Source organism: Zootermopsis nevadensis, unplaced genomic scaffold (assembly GCF_977971745.1).
Source record: "Zootermopsis nevadensis isolate Lab colony 2312 unplaced genomic scaffold, Znev_1.0 Znev_ptg000003l, whole genome shotgun sequence".
Taxonomy (NCBI): Eukaryota; Metazoa; Arthropoda; class Insecta; order Blattodea; family Termopsidae; genus Zootermopsis; species Zootermopsis nevadensis.
The window spans coordinates 15,495,210-15,517,169 of NW_028259135.1; the positions used below are offsets into that span (position 1 = coordinate 15,495,210).

General features: G+C 38.1%; 1 long non-coding RNA gene across 3 annotated transcripts in view; it reads right to left on the reverse strand.

Annotated features, from left to right (window-relative positions):
- Positions 1-1,371: 1,371 nt before the first annotated feature.
- The window catches only part of LOC110827930 (uncharacterized), a 310,772-nt gene continuing 290,183 nt past the window's right edge, over positions 1,372-21,960 (reverse strand). For 2 of the 3 annotated variants that reach the window (XR_015533609.1, XR_015533608.1), the window contains exons 6-7: positions 2,773-2,880; positions 1,375-1,916 (exon numbers count right to left, since the gene is read on the reverse strand). This is a non-coding gene — a long non-coding RNA (uncharacterized LOC110827930). Of the gene's footprint in view, positions 1,917-2,772; positions 2,881-21,960 lie in introns of all 3 variants that reach the window. The other variant, XR_015533607.1, reaches the window with a different exon arrangement.

Consider the following 21,960-nt stretch of genomic DNA (forward strand, 5'->3'; position numbering starts at 1 on the left):
TTGAGTAAATAGTTTGAATAAGACATGGCTTATTTAACTTGAATTAGTTACGCTTAAGATGGGTCTGTGGTAGCTGAAATGTTATAAAATTTGTGCACTTTAGAGTATCAACATTTCGTTAAAACACCATATCTATACAAGATTTGACATTAAGCCAAACGTTTCCTCCATAAATATATAAATAAATGTTTGTAGAACCTAAACCATTTGTGATATGTAAAATCTGAAAACAGATATGGAAAGCTCAAGAGGTAATACGTATTTCGTACACAATATGTCCAGATCCATCTGTTACAGTTTTCGAGAGGCGTGCGCTTAACGCTTAACGTGATAACGTAATAATAAATAGGAATCCTTTACCTCAAACTTTGTTCAATTGTAAGAGACCACGAAGTCCACCCACAATGTCCAATTTAATCAAAAATAAAATGTAGAGAGTTGAGGGCAGTATCACAGATTTCTTAATAATTCTTACATAAGATAAGTAATTGTGATATTCTAAAACGTTTTTACCAGCACAAAATTATCTACTCTACAAGGCACTTCTACAGTCGATTCACAGCTCGACTCTTTCCGCAATAACGAAAGATTTTGATCTAGTAGTACTACATTGAGGATTTGACATCAACATTAAGCCTAGCGTTTCTTAGGTAACAACAATTTGTAACAAGTGTACCTAGGGAACGTCGTGTTTACTCGGAATTGTTGTTACCTAGGAAACATAATTTGTTTACTCGGCATTATTGATACCTAGGTAGGAGTAAACACGACGTTTCCTAGGTAACCAGGTTACACTTTTTCGTTTCCCTTTTTCGTTACACATTTTTGCCGAATTACCCTTCCTTATAGACATATTTACGTCAAAATATTGGCTCGTATTATCTAATTTGAATTCGAACCTAGAATATATTTCCTGATTAATGTAGTCATGGTTCTTCCACACAAATTCATGGCATGTTCCTCAAAACAGACCATGAATGTCTCCTTACATGATTCTTCATTTACAGTCATCCAATTATATATCGTTTGACATCACATAACCTTAACGGATGAAACAATGCCATAAGTAAACTGATATTGTGACATCCTTGAGGCGCGGTGTCTAAATTTAGCTCTATTCCTTGCACTCTCCTTAATATAGGTGATTGTAAGTGGTATCCGGATATGACTTTAACTACATCTTAATATCATTGTTAGACCAATGTATTTAACTGATTCTAGGATATGAAAAATAATGTTTAATCGCTAGAATATAGCTGTATTAATTTAGATAGTTATTAATATAAAAAAGGTATCCTTGAATCTAATGACCACAAAACCAGTGAAAGTTTAGGTCACATAATGTGTACATGCGTGGTAAACTGTTCCAACTGCAGACCACATTCTGTGCAGATTTTACGGGAGTAATTGTTTTTATTGGTACATGTAAGGATATGATGTTAAATATGAATTTCATTGATGAGATTCAGTGATTTCTGTAGATTTAGTGTGCTTTGTGTTTTTAATTTTTGTTATAATTTATGGTCACTTCGACAGTTTCATTTTTATCCTCACCATATAACAAAATCTCTTTTAGAAAGAGGTGACACTTATTGAATTTATCCACTAAGCGCCAAAAACAAACAAACAAACAAAATGCTTAATAAGGTAATAAACAAATTATTAATTCTTCTTCTTATTTTTCCGGTTTAACAATGTCTTTGTACATTTTTCCGGTACCCTTTACGGGTCCCAACTTTCCGTTGGCTCGATCTATAGACATTTGGTAGGACTCCTTGGACGAGGGATCAGCCCGTCGCAAGCCCTCTACCTGTACTCAGGACAGCACAACACAGAAAAACGCGGACAAACATCCATGGCTTGAGTGGGATTCGAATCCACGGTCCCAGCGACCAAACGCCACAAGACCTGGATAACTAAATACATACACATACATAAATTAGTACCCTAAATAAATTCAAGAACATATATGAATAGTTCTAGATATGGATAAATATTAGAGTGTGTTTAATGAAGATAATGTATATACATGAATAAGTTTACATATAAATAAATATGCAGATTAATGCATTAATAAATGAACATATACAGACCTACATAAATATCTGTGATTTTCATCTATAAACACGCTTAAAAACAAAACACTTACAGAAATAAGCAACACACTCTAAGGTATTTAAAGATTGGAATCTGGAATGATAACCCCTTGAAGTCGAATATCATCTAATTTATATTTAAGAATTTAGCGTATAATGCAAAGAAAATGTGAATACTACTTCATTACAAAAATAAACTGGTTAATGCTGTTTGAGGAAAAAAAACCTTGTTTAGAGCGAGAATCATACAAAACTCATAAATACAAAATTTAGAGCAGGTGTCACATATTGTTACAATTGGATTTTAAAAAGTCAATGAAGATATCAAGGAAGGTTAAAAATGTAAATAAACACACAAATAGACCAGTACCACATTTATTTCTTCACTTCAAAAATTGTAGAAGTATCGACATCCAGTATATGTAATACTGAGACCAATTTTGAGTTTTCACTTTAAAATGAAATCAGAGCGATTTTAATAACTGAGAAATGAGAGGCTTGCATTGGACAGGCAGTTGGATTGAATGGCGATTATTGGTGGAGTGGAAGAGCAGGCTGCTATCCTGAGGAAAAGAGGTAATGAAAACATATTTGAAAAACACACGGTGAGGAAACGAGGTGACCTGCTGCCTGTCTATATAAGTCTCCTTAAAACGTTCAGTCATTACATATTTACCCTGAATATGAAAGCTGCAATCTTTGTCGAAACGTAGGCTAATTCTCAAATTTCGACGCGACTCATCCTCAAAAGCGGAAGTTGTACTCTGAACTCCAGCAGTTGAAACTAAGGGACAAAGAATCAACGTCGTTAGTGCTACGTCGACATTCCACTTTTGTTTTCATTGTGTTGGAGGTTGTTTTATTTGTAGGTAGAGACATAACGGAACAGTTCGAGGGAACATTTGAGGACTAAAGAGAATTTACATCGCATAATGTAGGTCGTAGCATTCCACTCACTCACCAGAGTATAAAGCGCACGACACGGAAAGCGGTACACAGCTGGGCTTGGAATAAAGTAACCAAAACCTACTTCACGTACCATTTAGCACACTGAAGCAAATAGGACTACTGGCATATTGTGTTAGCACAAGCTGCTAGTGCCAAAGACCACTCCTTCCAATATGAAACGATTCAATACTAATTTCATTCATCTCCCATACTCACAACACCTCAGTCTTGAAAGTTTACCCACAAATATTCTACATGCATTTTCTATCTTCCACACGAAGCTTCATACATTTCACTATCCTAACTAGGAAAGATGTCAAAAACCACATAATTGTCCATCACGTGATATGTAAACTACTCACATACTTCATCTTTCTTATGTCTACCAGAACAACCCATTTAAAAATAATTGTAATTTATAATTTTCCTTTTACGTTTCACACCCATACAAAAACACTCGCATAGTTATTTTTTTTTTTGGTATAATCTGTTTCATGATTTTGGAAATTAAACGGGCTAAATAATAACATTCGTTTCCAGAATCTATTCTGTTTAATTACGAAACTCCCATCTATCTGTTACTGTTGAAACACCAGTTTATTACATACTGTTATATAACGACATCGTTGTTCATTTCGCTTTAATTCTATTTTTTAATTATCTGTTGTAAAGGATATAGAAGGAATCGACCGTGGCCTGATTTAAGTTAATATCCTACCATTTTCCTCGAAGAAGAACCTACGTGGTATTAAACAAGACACGTCTACAGGGACGGAATTCGGCACGAGCTACATATTTAAGGTTTTAAAAATGGAAATGCCGTGGCTTTCAAGCCTTAACTATGTCATCACACACCAACCGTGTTATCAGCAACAGGTAATCAATTTTTATCTGTTTACTGTGTGGGTGGCTGACAGTGTAGACAAACTCAAAGCGTGGTTTTATTTTATATCTTCCTTGATTGTAATCATGTTCAGCGTCAGAATAATATGAATTACCATGAACCTTGAGCCAAAATGGTAAGATTAAAAAATGTAGCCTAGGACAGAGCTGAAGGGAAAACAGCACTGTAATTTTGTTTTAAAAATTTTTTAATTAATATTTTGATACTTTAGTAAGGTTCTAAGGGAATTTCTATCATAAATAAGGTAATACTGTTTTTTTTTTCTCTGCAGAATGCTATGCTCATTGAATGGGGAATATTTCACGTGTTACAGCCATCTGGTGAATGCACACTGCTGCTTGATGGAAAGGTCGTATCCTTCCAGTTAACAGAAAGTCCCCTTTGCATACAGCACAACAGAATAATACATAAAACCTTCAACATTTACTTTACGGTGTATTTTAGTTATCAATTACCACGCCATAAAGACATATGGAGTAGTGGATTGTACTGTATTTCAATTACCGTGTTGTTATCGAGTATAAAACGTACATTTTTAGCCAGTTTCGTATTTAAGAGTGGGGTGTTTTGAAAAATTAATTGCAAAACATTTTTACTCACATATTAACAAACAAACCGAATTACCTCTACAACGTAAACGTTAGACAATTCACTGAAAACGAATTTCTAATCAAATTTTGACTGAGAGACGGGCATCACCCAAGATATTAGGAAGATAAATGTCGAACTGGACTGAATATGGAAGAAATCGTGGCCTAGTTTAAGGCATTATCCCAGCATCTCAAACGTTAATGTACGTAGGTATGTGCACGTGTTGTCCAGTGTGACCATGAGGTGCAAGGCAGCCAGCGACGGGCCGTTATATCTGCGAATACCAGTCCTGCTCGGGGTATGGTGTTTGGCCATGTTATCTCGTGAAAGCAAAGAACACCCGTTAAATAGCGATAAAATTAGAAGACACTTGAATCACAACACAGATAACTGAAATTATTAAGCACGTATCTGCAATCAGTTATCTCAGTGTTTAGAATAGAATAATAATCAGTCGATTACCGAGTGATGGATATTAAAATTTTTCAAGATGATAAGATAATGAATATTTGATTTTATCGTAGTAAATACATAAGAAGTAGCTAATTCAGTTATTCGAATAACTTGGACAATCTTTCTTTCACCTGAAGCCACAGTTTACACTTAAGCTTCTGATATATTTGTCCCTAAAACTATCGGTATATGAAATGACGATGGCTTTGTGAACTGGAAACACCTGGATTAATAAGTAAACTGAATACGGGGTGGACAATCGAAATCTGACTACTGTACACAGTCAAAAATGTCTCTCTTTTTCACTAAGTCCAAAAAGTTGTCAGTGGAGCCACGGTTCCGGAAAATTAGACGTAAATACGTCCATAAGGAAAGGAAGTTCATATATTGGCTTTATTCTAAATATTTCCTTTATAAATCCTTTACAACTGAGTAAAGTTTGATTAAGACACTGCTTATTTAACTTGAATTAGTTACGTTTAAGATGGGTCTGTGGTAGCTGAATGTAATGTAAAGTAATGTATTTTAATGTAAGGTAATGTTATGAAATGTTTTATAGGTAACAACAATGCTGAGTAAACAGATGACGTTTCCTTGGTAACATAACAATGAAGTTACACTTTTTCGTTCCACTTTTTGCCGAATGACACTGACCCTAAAATATAGACGTATTTACGTCAAAAAATTCAGAATTCAATCTAATTGTGTGGTGCAGAATGAGGTGAATATTTGCTTGCAAGCCCATCATCATACGCTTGTATGTGCTGGTAAACATCGACCAGACTACACAGCGCAACAACCCAGAAGACAGAAATCTTCATATTCATCGCCCTGATGACGGAGGCAGTATGACCTCTGAAACGTTGGTAAACATCGACCAGACTACACAGCGCAACAACCCAGAAGACAGAAATCTTTATACTCATCGCCCTGATGACGGAGGCAGTATGACCTCTGAAACGTTGGTAAACATCGACCAGACTACACAGCGCAACGACCCAGAAGACAGAAATCTTCAACGATACAAGTGCCTGACGAAAAACACGAGGAAGAGGAAATGAAGATGAGGGTTGTAAATGAAAGGAGAATGAAGGAGGTAGAAGAATGCAAGACAGACAGAAGGGAGGTATAAATGTGGAACGAGTTAGATTTATGTGTGTTTCGCTCCGATGCAGAATCACGACTTCCTTTCCATCGAGGTCAACGAGTTATCAAGCACTGAAATGTCTGATTTACCGACCCACTCTTACTTTATTTCGTAACTATCAGCTGCCGAATGACGCTGAGCTTATGAAGAGGAACGGGGGATCTATGACTAATGTTTCGTTTCGACGTGGTGTGAACATCAGCTGTAGCTCTCTCTCTCTCTTGTGCAATCGGGTACAGAAGCCAGAGCACGAAACTGACCCCTCGTGCGTGAAGCTTCACTCCCAATTGTCCCATAAGCTTTCGTGATGCTCAATTGAAGGGGCAGTTTACCTCTAACCTTTCACCACAGCAGAGGACCATTCTGTTTCTACATCACGTGGCCTGTATGCGACCAAAGACAACGTGACAGTAGCAGTAATGGGATGAATGCTCTTCCTCGATGTTGGTGTGTCATATTGGCCTTTTGGGTTGTAATGTCGTGTCGACTTGAAGACGAGTATGAACGCATCGGAGGAATACATTGCCTACATCTTAAACGTCACCTAACATCAACTAATTTATTGGTTTGACGAGAGGGAACAAATTGTTGAAACTCTGCTACGTCTAATGTTCCAGGGGAATTTGGTTATGCGACTTGAAGGGTATAGAGAGGTTTGCGCCTGCTGATTTCATCAGAGATAAACGAAAGTGAGACCGACTTTCCTTGAGAACAGGTCTGGAACCAGTTTCCTGCAAGCCCAGCTAATAACGGTAAATAGTTTCAATCTGCTAAGTAATATAGCTCAATTCTGAAAGTTTGTGACGATGGCGCTTAGTAGTATTGGACGATGGATAACGTCCAGAAAACAGTTTGCTTCAATAAGTAATACAGAATGCCCCTAAATTCGCGGACAATTTAAAGGGCATATATTTATATATTTATAACATACAAGAAAAACTTGTTTTTTTATACAAAATAGTCGCACCACATCCAAGTTTCTTCAGATGTGGTCACGGAATTTTCGTCCATAATTTTAGTTGTAGGTAAGCCAAGTCTCTTAGACAAATCGACTACCTGCAAGGGTCCTCATCCTTAACCCGAGTGGGAAGGAAGGACTTGAGAACCCCCCCTCAAGTGTTTTTGTATTTAGAATTATTCCAAATATGTTGCCGTCCCATTGGAATGTACTCTGTATTCTTTGAAGGGACCAATAACTTGTTCTGTGTTTTGATTTGTGGCTGATTACCCTTCGTCTGTCAGTTCTTTAAGAATTTAGAGTGCTGAATGTAACAGCTGGGTATTGAAACTTATTCAGATAATATTGCCGGCAGCGTAGAGTCCCGTATTGTATTTAGTAACCCCTTTTGGACTTTAATACTTGCTACACAGTAAATAAATTACTTGTTCAAAGAGTAAATTGCTTTTGTTACCTGGGAAGTTCGAAATATTTGATTTTCGTGTGAGTGGACAATGAAAGAGTTTTCTTTCTCCAAGAACAATAATAATTTTGTTACCAAGATTTCTGGATGATACAAAAACAACAAGAAAAACGTTCACCCACACAAAATCATGTTAAGCACGACGTACAAATACAGAACAACTTCGAATACGATATTTAAAAAATACAATAAAATCTGGAAGAAAACATCATTTGAAATCTGATAAACATCTGACTAAAAAGTTGCATTTAAGAAATTATATTTAAGTTTATATAATTTTATACACTTGAAGATGGTTCTTTTAGAACCGAAACATGTCATGTAAAAAGTGATATTCTAATGTAAATCGAACATTTCGATAGAGAATATCATTTAATATATTTTTAAATATTTAAATTTTAATTATGGTAATATTTTAATATTTAATAGGAATTTTATTGTGATTAGACTGACAAGATTTAAACAAATACCAAGATTTCTTCTTTACTTTCGGCTTAACAGTGAAGTAAAGTTCCTTTTGTCAAGCCTAACATTTAAAAAACTACCCTCAAGAGCTTAATAGTGCGTTTCGTCATTCTTCAGTTTTAATTAATGCTATGTGTTAACCCAAGTCACGTGCGAAATGTCATGCACTATAAATTCACTGTATGTTTCATGTCGTGTAAAACTGAGGCAGTTTCACATATTTCTTTTTTTTTTTTTTTTTTTTTTACATTGTAGGTCTAATTGGTGCGCCAAGAAAAAGAAAGCACATCGCCTTTGATATGAACAGAACGTCGTTCAATTTTGCGTACTGACCTAACCATAGATAACGTACTTGTTCACGCTAGAGCGCCGACTCAACTGCTCGTAGTTTATACTTCTGCAACAGATGGCAGGAAGATCGTAGTAGGAGATCATCGCACTCTACCTGGAGATTTAAGAATTACAAGGAATCGATCTTATAAACAACGGTTAGTTAGAAGGCAGGGAATTTCTTGGGTAACTGTGTAACTACTAGCGTCTTACGAAGGACTCACTCTACTCCATATAGATAATTTATCTTTTCATTCTCAACACGTAAATATTAGTTTCTTTGGATTCGTCGTCGAAATGCAAAAATATCTTGAAATGTACGTAGAACTGTAGTCTTTATGACATTCATCTTTGAAATGCTAAGGAATACTAATTAATAAAAAGCAAAGCCCTTATTGAGAGGCTGACAGTCGATCAGCTAGTCAACCCCCCTCCCCTAATTTCTTTATGAAACCAGAAGTTTGAAATTTGAGGATCTGAACGCGGTGAAGATGTATACATGGTGGTCCTCTCGGTTGTGACGTCTTGTCAATTTCTACGGTGGGGGTACCAACGTTTAAGAGGAGCATAATATCTCCATTTTCAACCCTGAAGATATAGGCAGTATTTTCTTCTGAAATATTTATACCCACATGGAAGTCCACACTGCGTCACAACTCAGACCACCATGGAACCAGAGGGTTCATTACCGTGTCCACAAGAGCACACCACAAGGTAGATAAGTCCAATAGACATCTAATCCCATTTAAATATGATACGTTTTAATGTGATCGTACCATCTACACTTTGAGCTTCCAGTCCCAATCTTTGTTCTGTTTCCATGACCCCCTTTCGGCCATCGTCATCAGCTTCCCAATCATATCTTTTTATATTAGGCCCCCTGTGTGCCCTTCGCTCCAGCCAGATGTTTAGCGGCGAGTAGCTACCCTGATTATAAAGACAGCACGATCTTTTAAAAAAGTTGGTAACCACTTACAAGACTACACGATGTCACAAGCAGCGAAAGCCGAGAACACTTATTTAGATGTTTTGATTGGGATATCGTATGCTTCCATTACATGAAAGAGGAACGTGAAGAAGGAAGATGAGATTTATGCGAGTGCCTCTAGGATAATAAAAAAGGAATGAAGATTTAAGGTAAGCGAAAAAGGTTAGAAATATAGAGACTAGAACAGAAGACCATTTAGAAAATTGGAGGAAACATATGGCGAGAGTGAATTGCCTGCAGTAGATTTAAGAGAAAAAAAGGAACTCAAAAAGTCAGACCCAGTTTACAGACTGGAATTTAGGGAACATTCTTGACGACTTGAACCCTGACTGATTCAGAAGAAAAGAACAGCGAGAAGATAGAAGAAGAAAAGCGATGATAAATGTAGCGAAGTTCGTCTATTTTTAAACTAGTGATAAGTTAGGTTGCGTCACGCCGTGTTATCCATTACCATCACCGTCTGTCACGAGGTGATGTAAAGTTACCTTGTGCGACAGCAACACTCTATTAGAAAGAACAGACACGTGGAGGTCAAACCTCATGTATTCTATTTCTCGGCACTAGATAGGAGTTAATGACAGCATTCACGCTCCGGCCGATTTACCCGTAGGGAAAAATCACCCGGTATCCATTAAACAGGAAGTTGGCTGGGCTTCATAGTTGGAAAAATTTCCTTACCCTGTCGGGAAACGAAATTAGGTTTTCTAGTCCGTAGGTAGTTACACATATACTAATTCATAACAGTAATATTGTTAGCATTTAAATATGATAATATATTCTAAACTCTGGTTGGTATTCTTACGTAAATAAACACGTATAATAAATCTGACTGTGAAATGGGCTTAATCCAACCCATGTCTCTTTGTAATGTCAAATGATAAGGAATAAGTTCACGAATGTTATGCACCAGTACATAAGGATTTGGAAGGAGACAATCGTAGATTATTTGAAGACAATATTCCTGGATTCCCTCGGACAGACTGAGAAAAACCAGTGAGAATAGCGGCTCATCCCCAGAAAACAAAGTTTTACATTAAAATAAATTTTAACGCCTGCATTATCGTGTTTAGACTACACGCTTTGCACAAGCGGTGAAGAAGTTGCCGCACCTCTACTGGGGGATCCAACAATGTGAGTATTAGATTGGGGAACTTACGCAATAAATTTGTCACTCAGTGGACGGCCCTCGTAATTACTATTCTGAATATCCTGAGTTCAAATCTCTGCCTAGAAACCGGCTACTCTGATATGTTTTTCTCCGAGTCCTTCGGTTTTTACTTGTCAGTATCATTTCACTGCTACTCCACATTCACTCATGTATCATTCAGGGGATGGACAAGGGGCTGTTAGAGGCTCCGTTCCATAGAGACACAGTCTCACCCCATCGCAACAGTAAAAATAAATTTACTGAATGACGCACTATAAACAAATTATACAGCAAAGTATAACTGGATATGTGATTAATTAGAAAGCATATGCATAGTAGTGGACTGTGAAGGACAGTAGATCTTTGGACCGACATTCAAAACCGAATCTCTTCAGAATACGGATCAGGAAGGCTAAATATTACGTGACGTCCAGTACGGTAATGACCAAGGTGCGATCCAATGACTTCCAAAATATGAAACGTGTGCAAACAACGGAAGAAGTCCTCAGACCTGTAACACGCTTCCAGGAAACATTTTTAAGGTCAATATTAAGAAATGAAGGTAAATGCTGGACTGATTTCTACAAGTATGTAAAACGACGTAAAGGAAACAGGGAAAATATTCCGTCGATCAAGGATGGTAATGGACGGCTCATTACTGACTCGATAGAAAAGGTCAACTCCCTTAATTTCTATTATTCTTCTGTATTTAGCTGCGAGCGTAGCATCCCGCAGATACAATGCGCTAACTCAGGCGAACTCTTCGCCATTAGTACTAAAATCATTAGAAAAAGGCTAGCAGGGATGGGAAAAAGCAAATCAGTAGGGCCTGACAGCATTTCTGGGGAAATTCTAAAATTGGGTGTGGAAGCCATGATTCCATACCTGGCGCGATTACTGGACGTAACAATTAATAATGCCACTTATACCAAGGGACTGGAAAAAAACCATAGTGGTTCCTATTTACAAAGGAGGTGATCGATCATTGGTCACAAATTACAGACCGGTCAGTTTAACATCGGTGGTCTGCAAACAAATGGAACACGTTATAGCATCGTACCTGAGGAAAAACTGGGAGGAAAAGAATTGGTTATTCGGGGGTCAACATGGGTTCAGGCCGGGATATTCATGTGAAAGTCAAGTAATCACGGTTTGTCAGGACATTGCAGACACACTGGATAACGGAGGAAGGTTAGACGCGATTATAATCGATTTTTCGAAGGCCTTCGATTTACTTCCTCACGATCGGCTGCTTATGAAAATCGCGGCATCGGGCGTGGACTCGAGGGTAGTCGTATGGATAAGAGAATTTCTTCTAGGCCGAACGCAGAGAGTTAGAGTAGGAGGGCAATTATCAGAGGAAGTCAGAGTAACGTCAGGTGTACCGCAAGGGAGTGTATTGGGTCCACTTCTGTTCCTCGCGTACGTAAATGATATTTGGACGAACATTGAATCGACTATTAGACTTTTCGCAGATGACTGTACAATATATAGGAAAATTATAAATAGTAAAGATGCAGATGGATGTGAACAGTCTGGGGGAGTGGGCGGTTGAAATTGCTATGAAAATTAATCCAAGTAAAAGTAAGGCAGTTAATTTCACGAGAAGTCGGGTGAAGGAATCACTAAACTATTCGTTACGGGACCAAGTAATTCCGGAAATCGCTCCCTGGTTGTGGCACAACACAGGAATATTGTTTTACTAAGCGAATGAAAGAAAGACGTCAAATATTAATTTCATACTTTAACACTCAATTATCCCCAAGTGCATAATAACATGGGTCGAGTTTTGTTTTCATCCTGCCCTTCTCATGAGTATTACATATCAATCCATTTAGGGGTGGAACGGTCGGAAAGGGTGGGAGTTTGAGAATCAAAAGCTTTTGTCGTGAATAACCTCCCTTCTGGGAGTTCATAGAGACAATATGTTGCACAGAACGGAACGATGAATTATTGGTATGGAGCAATAGATTGGTAACATATTTATTGTTCCTATTAAATAAGGGGGGGTGTGACGGTTTGTACAGAAGGGAGGAATGTATTATGCTTAGTGGAGTTCGTATTATCGGTCCGATAATGGGGTGGAGATTACAAAGTGGAGCTCTCATAATCTACTGCCCAAATTGTATACTGGAAAGCAATGACGACTCGAACCGCACACCACATGACGCACACAGGTGGAATAACATTGTTAAATAAATGTATGTGACATATTTTCAATAAACGGAGATGAAGTAACACCCGTACAGATAAAAAATACCTGCAAAGAAGTTTAAAATGTGTACTGTTTATCAGAAATCATTAGGGTAGAGGTTACAGAGGTTAATCGAAGAGGTTACAGAGGAGGAACCAGGAAACCTCAAAGGAAGACAGCACCTACAAGATCTAATATTAGATGAAAAGATAATATTAAAAAGGATATTACATTATTAATGTTCGAAGATGTGAAATGGATCATAGTGGTTCAGAATATGACACAATAAAAATAATTTAAGGACAGATTAATGTGTAACAAGCCATGGTTAACGTGCTAAATGAGTTTGTAAACTGCGGTTAAACTAAACAATTTACTATTGCACTTCAGCAGTTCGTTTCCCTTGGCCATAATCCTCCCAAGAGACATAACAGAACGCAGTTAAGCAACCGAAAATTGTTTTGTGCTACAAAAGAACAGCGAAAAAATAAATTGATAAGAACTTCTGGAGTAGCAGAATTTCTAATAGAGTAATTAATGTACATTTTTCGATAATTAAACACTTTGTGTAGTAGGAGAAAACAACGAATAATTGGTACGGATTTCATAAAAAGAGGTTTGATTTCCGGAAAGATGTTTTTTTTTTTAAGACTGGAACACCGCGAGTGGCTGACTGCGTCTCTTGCCGGACCCGATTCGAAACGCGACCATAGACGACCTCAGCTAGTAAATTGTCACTGATGTATCCCGGTTCGATTTGCAGGAAAATAATATTTAAGATAACTTAGGTATATGTTTTATTACGTAGTCAATGTAGCGTTAAAGTTAACTATGAAACGGAAGGACCCGGTCGCAAGATGTATCGAGGTATCACTTATAGGCCTATATTTACAAGGTCTTTTCTTAAAATATCGGCCCAGAGGGCGGGTATACTGACTGAAAGTTTTCGTCGTTTTTCTCAGTCTCTCCAGAAAAATGCCGCGCTAAAACGTAACTTAAGCTAGAGCCGCTACATTCCATGTCATTTCAATTTAATCATTCCATAATCACACTTCCATTCGTTAAAAAGTCTGCCTTTAACATCGTTATAAAGTGAACCACAAATAAATAAATGAGAATACAAGGAAGGAGTCTAAAACATCCAGCTCTTTGATGAGTTTTTAACTGTTCATATGGACCTGTCGTCAGACAGAACACTAAATAAATAAAACTGTACCAAATGTTTCTACAGTACGGATGTACCTAACAACAAAAAGTGACAGATGATGGTTATATAAGATTTGAGACTTTCGCGGCAAGTACGATCAATAAATCTTCTCGGGCAATCAGCCGCGTTAACTGGTTACCGTAGTAAACCCGACGTTTCGGGAACAAATTCTGTCCCAATCAACAGGGTTCTGATGTGACTGGATACCTTGTCGACTTACGAGGTATCCAGTCACATCAGAACCCTGTTGATGGGGACAGAGTTTGTTCCCGAAACGTCGGGTTTACTACGGTAACCAGTTAACGCGGCTGATTGCCCGAGAAGATTTTATAGATGATGGTTACTTTATTATCACTGTCCTATTTTAACTTCAAACAAATGCCAACAACGTATGTATCCGCAACTCGTATTTATTTTGTTTAACTTCCAATAATTATAAAAAAAAACTTAATTTACTCGTACCCTTGGCTCCACCGGAATTGCCTTCGTAATTCATTTTATATAAAATTCTTAATTCTCTTTTTTTGCCACAAATTCGTTCATTTTTATTTCACTGACGTTAGTTAGAAGGCTGAATACGGGATGGGGTACAAAATGGGAGGGGGGCAACTGGAGAAAGTATTGGGTTGCACCGCATGTGCAAATCAACTCGCGCGGAAACAAACAAAAATGGCAATTGGCAGGCGCACAAACAGAAGAGACAGCGCCGCGCTGCCATGTTTGATGTGAACGACATCTGCGGAAACAATTGAAGAGCTTGAACCGCAAAACTGAATGGAGAGCGATTTTTTTTCAGATCGTTAACTAATCACAGACGAGGACCATGCCAATGGGTTGGGATTGGAGAATTGAAAAGGGGGTGCAATAACAACGAATATGTAAAATAATATTTATTTTTAAAAGGATTTTCAACCATGGCAACAGTAATATCATCCTCACACAAAAAAAATACATTGTGATGACAACAAAAGGGACCGTGGAGTGGAACATAAACCAAGGATACAATGCCAATTACGAAACTTTTCACCTCCAGGATGCGTATCTTGTAATGGAGTCTTCAGCAGGAGAGTATATCGACACACAGCAAAGAAACTGTGCAATTCAACTGGAATTATGTCGAAATTTCGTGGAAGTACGAAGAAAGATGGAAACAAACACAAATAGAAAACATTAAATAAACATATAAATAAATAAACACATAAATAAAACATTAAGAAACAGAAGATGAACGATTTAAAGAAAGGAAAACTTACTAACGAAAGAGGAAAATAGTAACATGAAAGAAAATAAAGGAACAAAAAATAATGAAGGAAGTCAACTAAAATATTAAACAAAATAGACACATACAAACAAGAAATTAAATGTAGACACAAAGAATAAAGACACGTCTTGAAATTCTCATTTCAAGACGTGTGCACAATGGGATTTGGGTTTACTCATCGTCCTGATGAAGGTCAGAATAGGAAACGTTTGTCCTCCTTGAGCAAAGCAAAGAAGAATGATAGAGAGAGAGAGAGAGAGAATGAAGGAGGTAAAAGTGTAAAATGTGAAAAAAAAAATCACGGGAATAAGTGAGAGACATCTTATTTATTGGGAAGGGGCGGGGTGGGGGGTGGGGATACCACATTGATGAAAGATTCCGAGGCAGGGCCTGCACGCGTAAGGGCAGTATGCAAATGGAGTCGATAAAATGGCATCAGGAAATAGTGCGAGACAGGAACAGCAGAACTGTCATGCTCCCAGCATGTACTACGTGATTAAATAATTTGGAAGAACAAGTAATATGATGGCTCTCACGCCAAGGGCTTTAAATTTTGATAAAGTTAAACTGGGGGGGGGGGGGTGCATGAGAAGCATGCAGTAGCAATTTGAAATTTGGGAACCGTACAAACACTTGCTTGAAGACATAATTTATTCGTCGGCAACGTGCTGATCTCAAAAGAATTATACTTTAGTCCACGCATAACACACCTACATATACATAACTTGTCTTATTAATTTACCAACGTTTCTTGTACCTTACATAATCGGGGCGTGATGCTGACCACTCACCCCCCATCTAGTGCCGAGGTCAAGGAAGAGAGGAGCTACACCTCTACTCCCTCACCAAGCGCCTACATGGCGTATAGTGAAACAGCTTATTTTATATCTTACATAATGGACAGGTTTTAAATTTAAAACTTTCTTTTTCGTCTCTCAATACACCATAGAAACAATCTGTTCTACTTGTACTCTGATTACACCTCTTAGTCTTGTAAAGGCTTCTGATCTGCATGCAGAAAAATACAAATAAGATGCCTACAACGCTTACCTAATGTTCCGACTGAAAATTATATCTGCAACAGTTCGGAAAAAAGGCACTGCACAACCAGAATAGGAAATCTATGAAATTATTTATTGCAAAATTGGACTATTCGTCTCTTGTTTGGATGACACGTGATCTATATTCGTTCTGTGTATGAGTGTGTGTGTCGGCAAGTGGCTGGAAGTGACGGACGTCACAGAGAATGTGTACAGAACGCGCTGTTAATTGTTAACGACAGTCTAGTTCTGACGTCCGTCTGTTTCTCCCCTAACGCAATAAAGTTACTGGCCATGAACACTGCAGTAGAGTCTACTTATGCATAGATGATACGAGCGTAGCTGGGCCTGGAGCAATCACCCACCCCCATGACACACGATTTGTGTGGGGCACTCCTTCTAGTACTATAGCCCTCTTGTATAAATCAGCATCACATCATCGGGGGGGGGGCGGCGGCTGGCAATTGGTGGTATTCAGAGAGTTCCAGTTCGATACCGGATGCTGTCAGAAATGACGGAAATAAATACAAAATAGGCCTGCGTATATCAGTAAGACGAAACATATTTTAATTATAACTCAGACAGTGGAATGTTCAACGTAACTGAATTCAAATGAATAAACATTTTTCACACTTACAAGAAATAATTTGATTCGCTTTCCATTAGATCGATCGTGAATATGGACGCAGTATGTCCGTAAGATCGCATCCAACATCTTCAAAACAATTCGACGGATTTGGTTGAAATTAATTTTTTTTTTTTTTGGGGGGGGGGGGGGGATTTCAATGAAGGTGCTAAGGAAGTTTAAGTCTGTTGCTCGATGATCAATTATAACCTCCACTTTCACGTGACATAACCGAAACTTGCGAAATTTTTAAGACAACGGGCGATAATGCGATATGAAGCAATAGTTTTCTGTGGGACCTACAAATTTTACATGCAACAATTTATGATATAACGAAAATTGGATAATTTACACAAAGAAAATAGGTGTCAATTCTATCTGTGTGTTTCGAAGTAAGACTACTCTAGAATTTTATCTGCAGTTAAGTTAAATTGTAGGCCAATGAGTTAAGAGAAATATCAATGAAATCATTTGAAACTGCGCGTACTCAGCTGAAATACGCGTTCTAAATCCTGTTTAAGAAACAGATGAATTTTAGTTTCAGAAGGGAGATGGTAAGAGAGTATTTATTCATTCTGGAGTCCAAAAGTAAGAGAGGAAAAAATGAAAAGAAACGACGGAAAAGGAGGGAAATAAAGTAAGAACGAAACAAAAGAAATACAAAGTAAAACGAGAAAGGACGAAAGATGGCTGTCTTCTGTGCTGTAGCACCGTGCAGTCTGGTACAAGTTCACCAACGGCGCGGCGCTACAACCCACACTCATGGCCCTGAAAACCTGAAATCCTACTAAGAAAGATCTGAAGATCGACGGAATTACATTTCTACGTCCGGTTCCGGTTCACGAAGATCGGGTTAACACGGCTGTCGCACATTTTCTTAAGAGAACAACGTGTTCCGTGGATGCAGTTTGCTGTTTGCAGCGCTCTTGAGCTGCTGACTCGAGGATCAATATTCTGCAGGCCCTGACAACATTGCAAACTGCGCGACTTTGCCCTCATTTGCATTGCAAACTTGTCAGGCCAATCTATAGCGCTCTAGTGCTGCAGAACTATGTTCAATGGTAACCAGAACAAACGCCTGCATCCGGCCTTCTCATATTAGACAGCCCGAAACTTGGTCAGACAGTAACGGAAATGTTACAGGCGTTAATTTGCGTGTTGTGAACGGAATGCAGGAACTGAACGTACATTGGTGAGGCGTGTCCGTTCTCATGCTTCATCTCCGAAACCACGAAACAAATATCGATTAAATTTAGTGACGGGATGTTGGCCTGCCCTAAAAGTTGTCTAGAAAATATAATTTTGGTCTGTGTGAATCCAACAAAACCTGTAATTTACAGAAGAAACTGTTAGAACGCCACCAACATTGCTAAAGACAACTTATCGTACTAAAAACTGTCACAATAAAATATACATAAAAAGGATACAATTTATATAGAACAGTTATCGATATAACCCAAATTTAATGAAATACAAACAGTACGGTATCTGTAATGTCATTTCTATGAAAAAAAATATATCTGAAATAAACGAATGACTAAAAAGTATGTAACAATCGGAAATAACACGAGTGCGAAGTTAAATTTCACACTTTCTTTGTTCATGAAGTACAATTATACAACACTAAAAGAATTTCTCTAATGACGGGTCAAGTCTTTCCGAAAAGTTGTTACCTACCAGAAAGTTCACACGGCATTACAACTTAGAAGACTAACATTATAATTTCTTCTCCGCTGTGAGAACCTCATATACAATATGTTGAAAGTGACGTTTAATAAAAACAAAGATTTACGCTGTCCAGGAATATGCTGGAATATTGTATTTAATCATTTGAACCCTATTCTCATCTAACAGAATTTAAGAATCCAGTCCGTACCGCAAAGATAACGCAACACTTCAACATTAAAATACCAACTAGTCAATACAACAAAAGAAAGTAATCCCTGTTTACGGCAAGAATCGTACGAAAACCGAAAGAAAAAAATGCAATTATTGATTGTTTAAACATGCGGTACGTATAGGAACCGCTGGCGTAACACTTCTTTTCATATGGCTTGAAATTTACAGTTCACAGTCAATGTCATATTCGAATATTTCTGTCTTCGCCCTGATGATGGAGGCAGTATGACCTCTGAAACGTTGGTAAACATCGACCAGACTACACAGCGCAACAACCCAGAAGACAGAAATCTTCATACTCATCGCCCTGATGATGGAGGCAGTATGACCTCTGAAACGTTGGTAAACATCTACCAGACTACACAGCGCAACAACCCAGAAGACAGAAATCTTCATACTCATCGCCCTGATGACGGAGGCAGTATGACCTCTGAAACGTTGGTAAACATCTACCAGACTACACAGCGCAACAACCCAGAAGACAGAAATCTTCATACTCATCGCCCTGATGATGGAGGCAGTATGACCTCTGAAACGTTGGTTAACATCAACCAGACTACACAGCGCAACAACCCAGAAGACAGAAATCTTCATACTCACCGCTGTGAAAACCTCAAATCATACAATGTCATATTCGCCACCAGACAAGCAACGCAGTGAAATACTGACCATCCCGTGCCAATAGTTTCAAGTATAATATCAGGGCTGCGTGTAGCCCGTCGCGTGGTCTTGGCACTCCTGATCAGCGACCTCTGACGTACTGGTACTCGGGACAGTTCCGTTATTCATTTCAGTAACAACAGGCTGTATTCAAGTTACGAATGAGGCAGTGTGCCAGTGTGACGACACGATAAGCGTTAAAATAAAGCTTGCTACGATGTTCGTCTGTCCGTAGGGAAGAACGTAACTTAATTTTTGAGCCACTGTTCAGAGGTGAGACCAGTTGTGGAATTTCATACATTCTTTCTGGCGTGAAATTATCTCTGTTTTATATTCCTGGGTCTCTGGTGTTTTACTGAAACGTGACAGCTTGTGAGTAAGAAAATAATAAGACTCTTTTATCTTCCTTCTAAAAATATCAGTACACGACAGCCGTCCCTACTGTTACATGTTTGTGTATAGAACTTAAAATATAAAAAGGGATTCGTTTATCCATGGTTACATGCGATACAAGAGTAAAAATACGAAATTTAAAATGTCTGATGCGACGCCTTATATTCTTATAGACACAGTCTGAAGTATCGTCAACACAACTGAGTATTACATGTTTCGGCGTGAAGTGTACCATCATCAGGTGCGTTATGTTTCTCAGTATTTCGGAATAATGTATCGTGTCCATATTCAGGGTCGTAATTACAACCCAAACATCACAATCGACAAGAGTGAAATTAATTTGTACGAATTAGTTATTATTTCATACCAAAGTAGTTTAACAATTAATCTTAGCAGCTTAGGTCAGTAATGACATATGGGCCTCAACCGTCGACATTTTAGGTTTATTTAGCAGCTGAACTCTACGTCAGTGTTTTACTTAACCCAAAAGAAGAAATTTTTAAGACTTACTATATAATATTTTTACAACTCCAAAAGTAATTATAACGACGATAATATTTAACAGGTTATTTTAGTAAAGTGGCTTTCTAGAAAGTCCACACACGCTCAAAGGGTCACCCAACCTCCTGCCCAATCAGACACAGGCAGATTATCATCAGGGTGTAATTGAGCAGAAGTATAGAATATGTAGAGGTTTTCCGCCATTCTCTCTATACGCCACCATAACATGGTGTTTAGGTATAGGGAAAACTTCATTTTATGTAAAATTAAATCGATTGATAAAGTGACAGAACAGAAGCGTGATCTTGCGGTCATGTAATGAAACGTCTATTACACATTTTCGTGTTCTTTGCATTTAAACTTACTTTTTTTTTGTCTTGTTTCCAAGAAATATCGTGATGACTTTTACATTTCGCTGATAATTTCCGTCTGCGACTCTGTTCTAAACAGAAAGTAAAAACAGCATTACATGATATTTTGCATGTCAGTATTTCCTTTTATGTGACAGGCCTACAGTAGGCCTTAGGCCTGCTTTTAATTTAAACTTTTCAGAAATTAAAAGTTTCTAGCGCTGGCCCCTTTATGAGTTTTAAGTTACAACAACGCTGAAGTAAGATGCTAAGTAAAATGTAATTACGGTCAGAGGCCCCTCGAACACGAGAATCCCGGGAACAAAGTACGTGAAGCGGAAACAGAATGGAGAGAGCGAGACTGCTCCTATTCTAGCACGTTTAGTATACGAAACTAGTGAAAGATTTAGAACAAATTTGGTACTGCTGAGTCAAAACTATACGAAAATATAATGCGAATGTAATTATCATATCATTCTACTTGATTTTCTTAACATAGTAAGATTGGGTGTAGAGTACAAATTTTTGAAACTTCTCATTATGCAGTTTTCTCCAGCTTCATGTCTCTTTAAGGTCTGAATATTATCCGAAGCAAAATTTTATATCACTGGGTATAGTTTATTTTTCAGCCCAAGCAGAGAATTTCACGTTTCAGGCCTGTGACACAAGATAAAACGATACAAAACTGAAGTAACGGGAGTTTGGACAAAAATACATAATGAGGAGTATGATTTTAGGTTCTCACATCAGTGAGTATGAAGATTTCTGTCTTCTGGGTTGTTGCGCTGTGTAGTCTGGTCGATGTTAACCAACGTTTCAGAGGTCATACTGCCTCCATCATCAGGGCGATGAGTATGAAGATTTCCGTCTTCTGGGTTGTTGCGCTGTGTAGTCTGGTCGATGTTAACCAACGTTTCAGAGGTCATACTGCCTCCGTCATCAGGGCGATGAGTATGAAGATTTCTGTCTTCTGGGTTGTTGCGCTGTGTAGTCTGGTCGATGTTTACCAATGTTTCAGAGGTCATACTGCCTCCGTCATCAGGGCGATGAGTATGAAGATTTCTGTCTTCTGGGTTGTTGCGCTGTGTAGTCTGGTCGATGTTAACCAACGTTTCAGAGGTCATACTGCCTCCGTTATCAGGGCGATGAGTATGAAGATTTCTGTCTTCTGGGTTGTTGCGCTGTGTAGTCTGGTCGATGTTAACCAACGTTTCAGAGGTCATACTGCCTCCATCATCAGGGCGATGAACTACCATACTACACAGCGCAACAACCCAGGAGACAGAAATCCTCATAATGAGGAGCTTCATAATTTCTATTCACCTCGTATCAAGTAATAT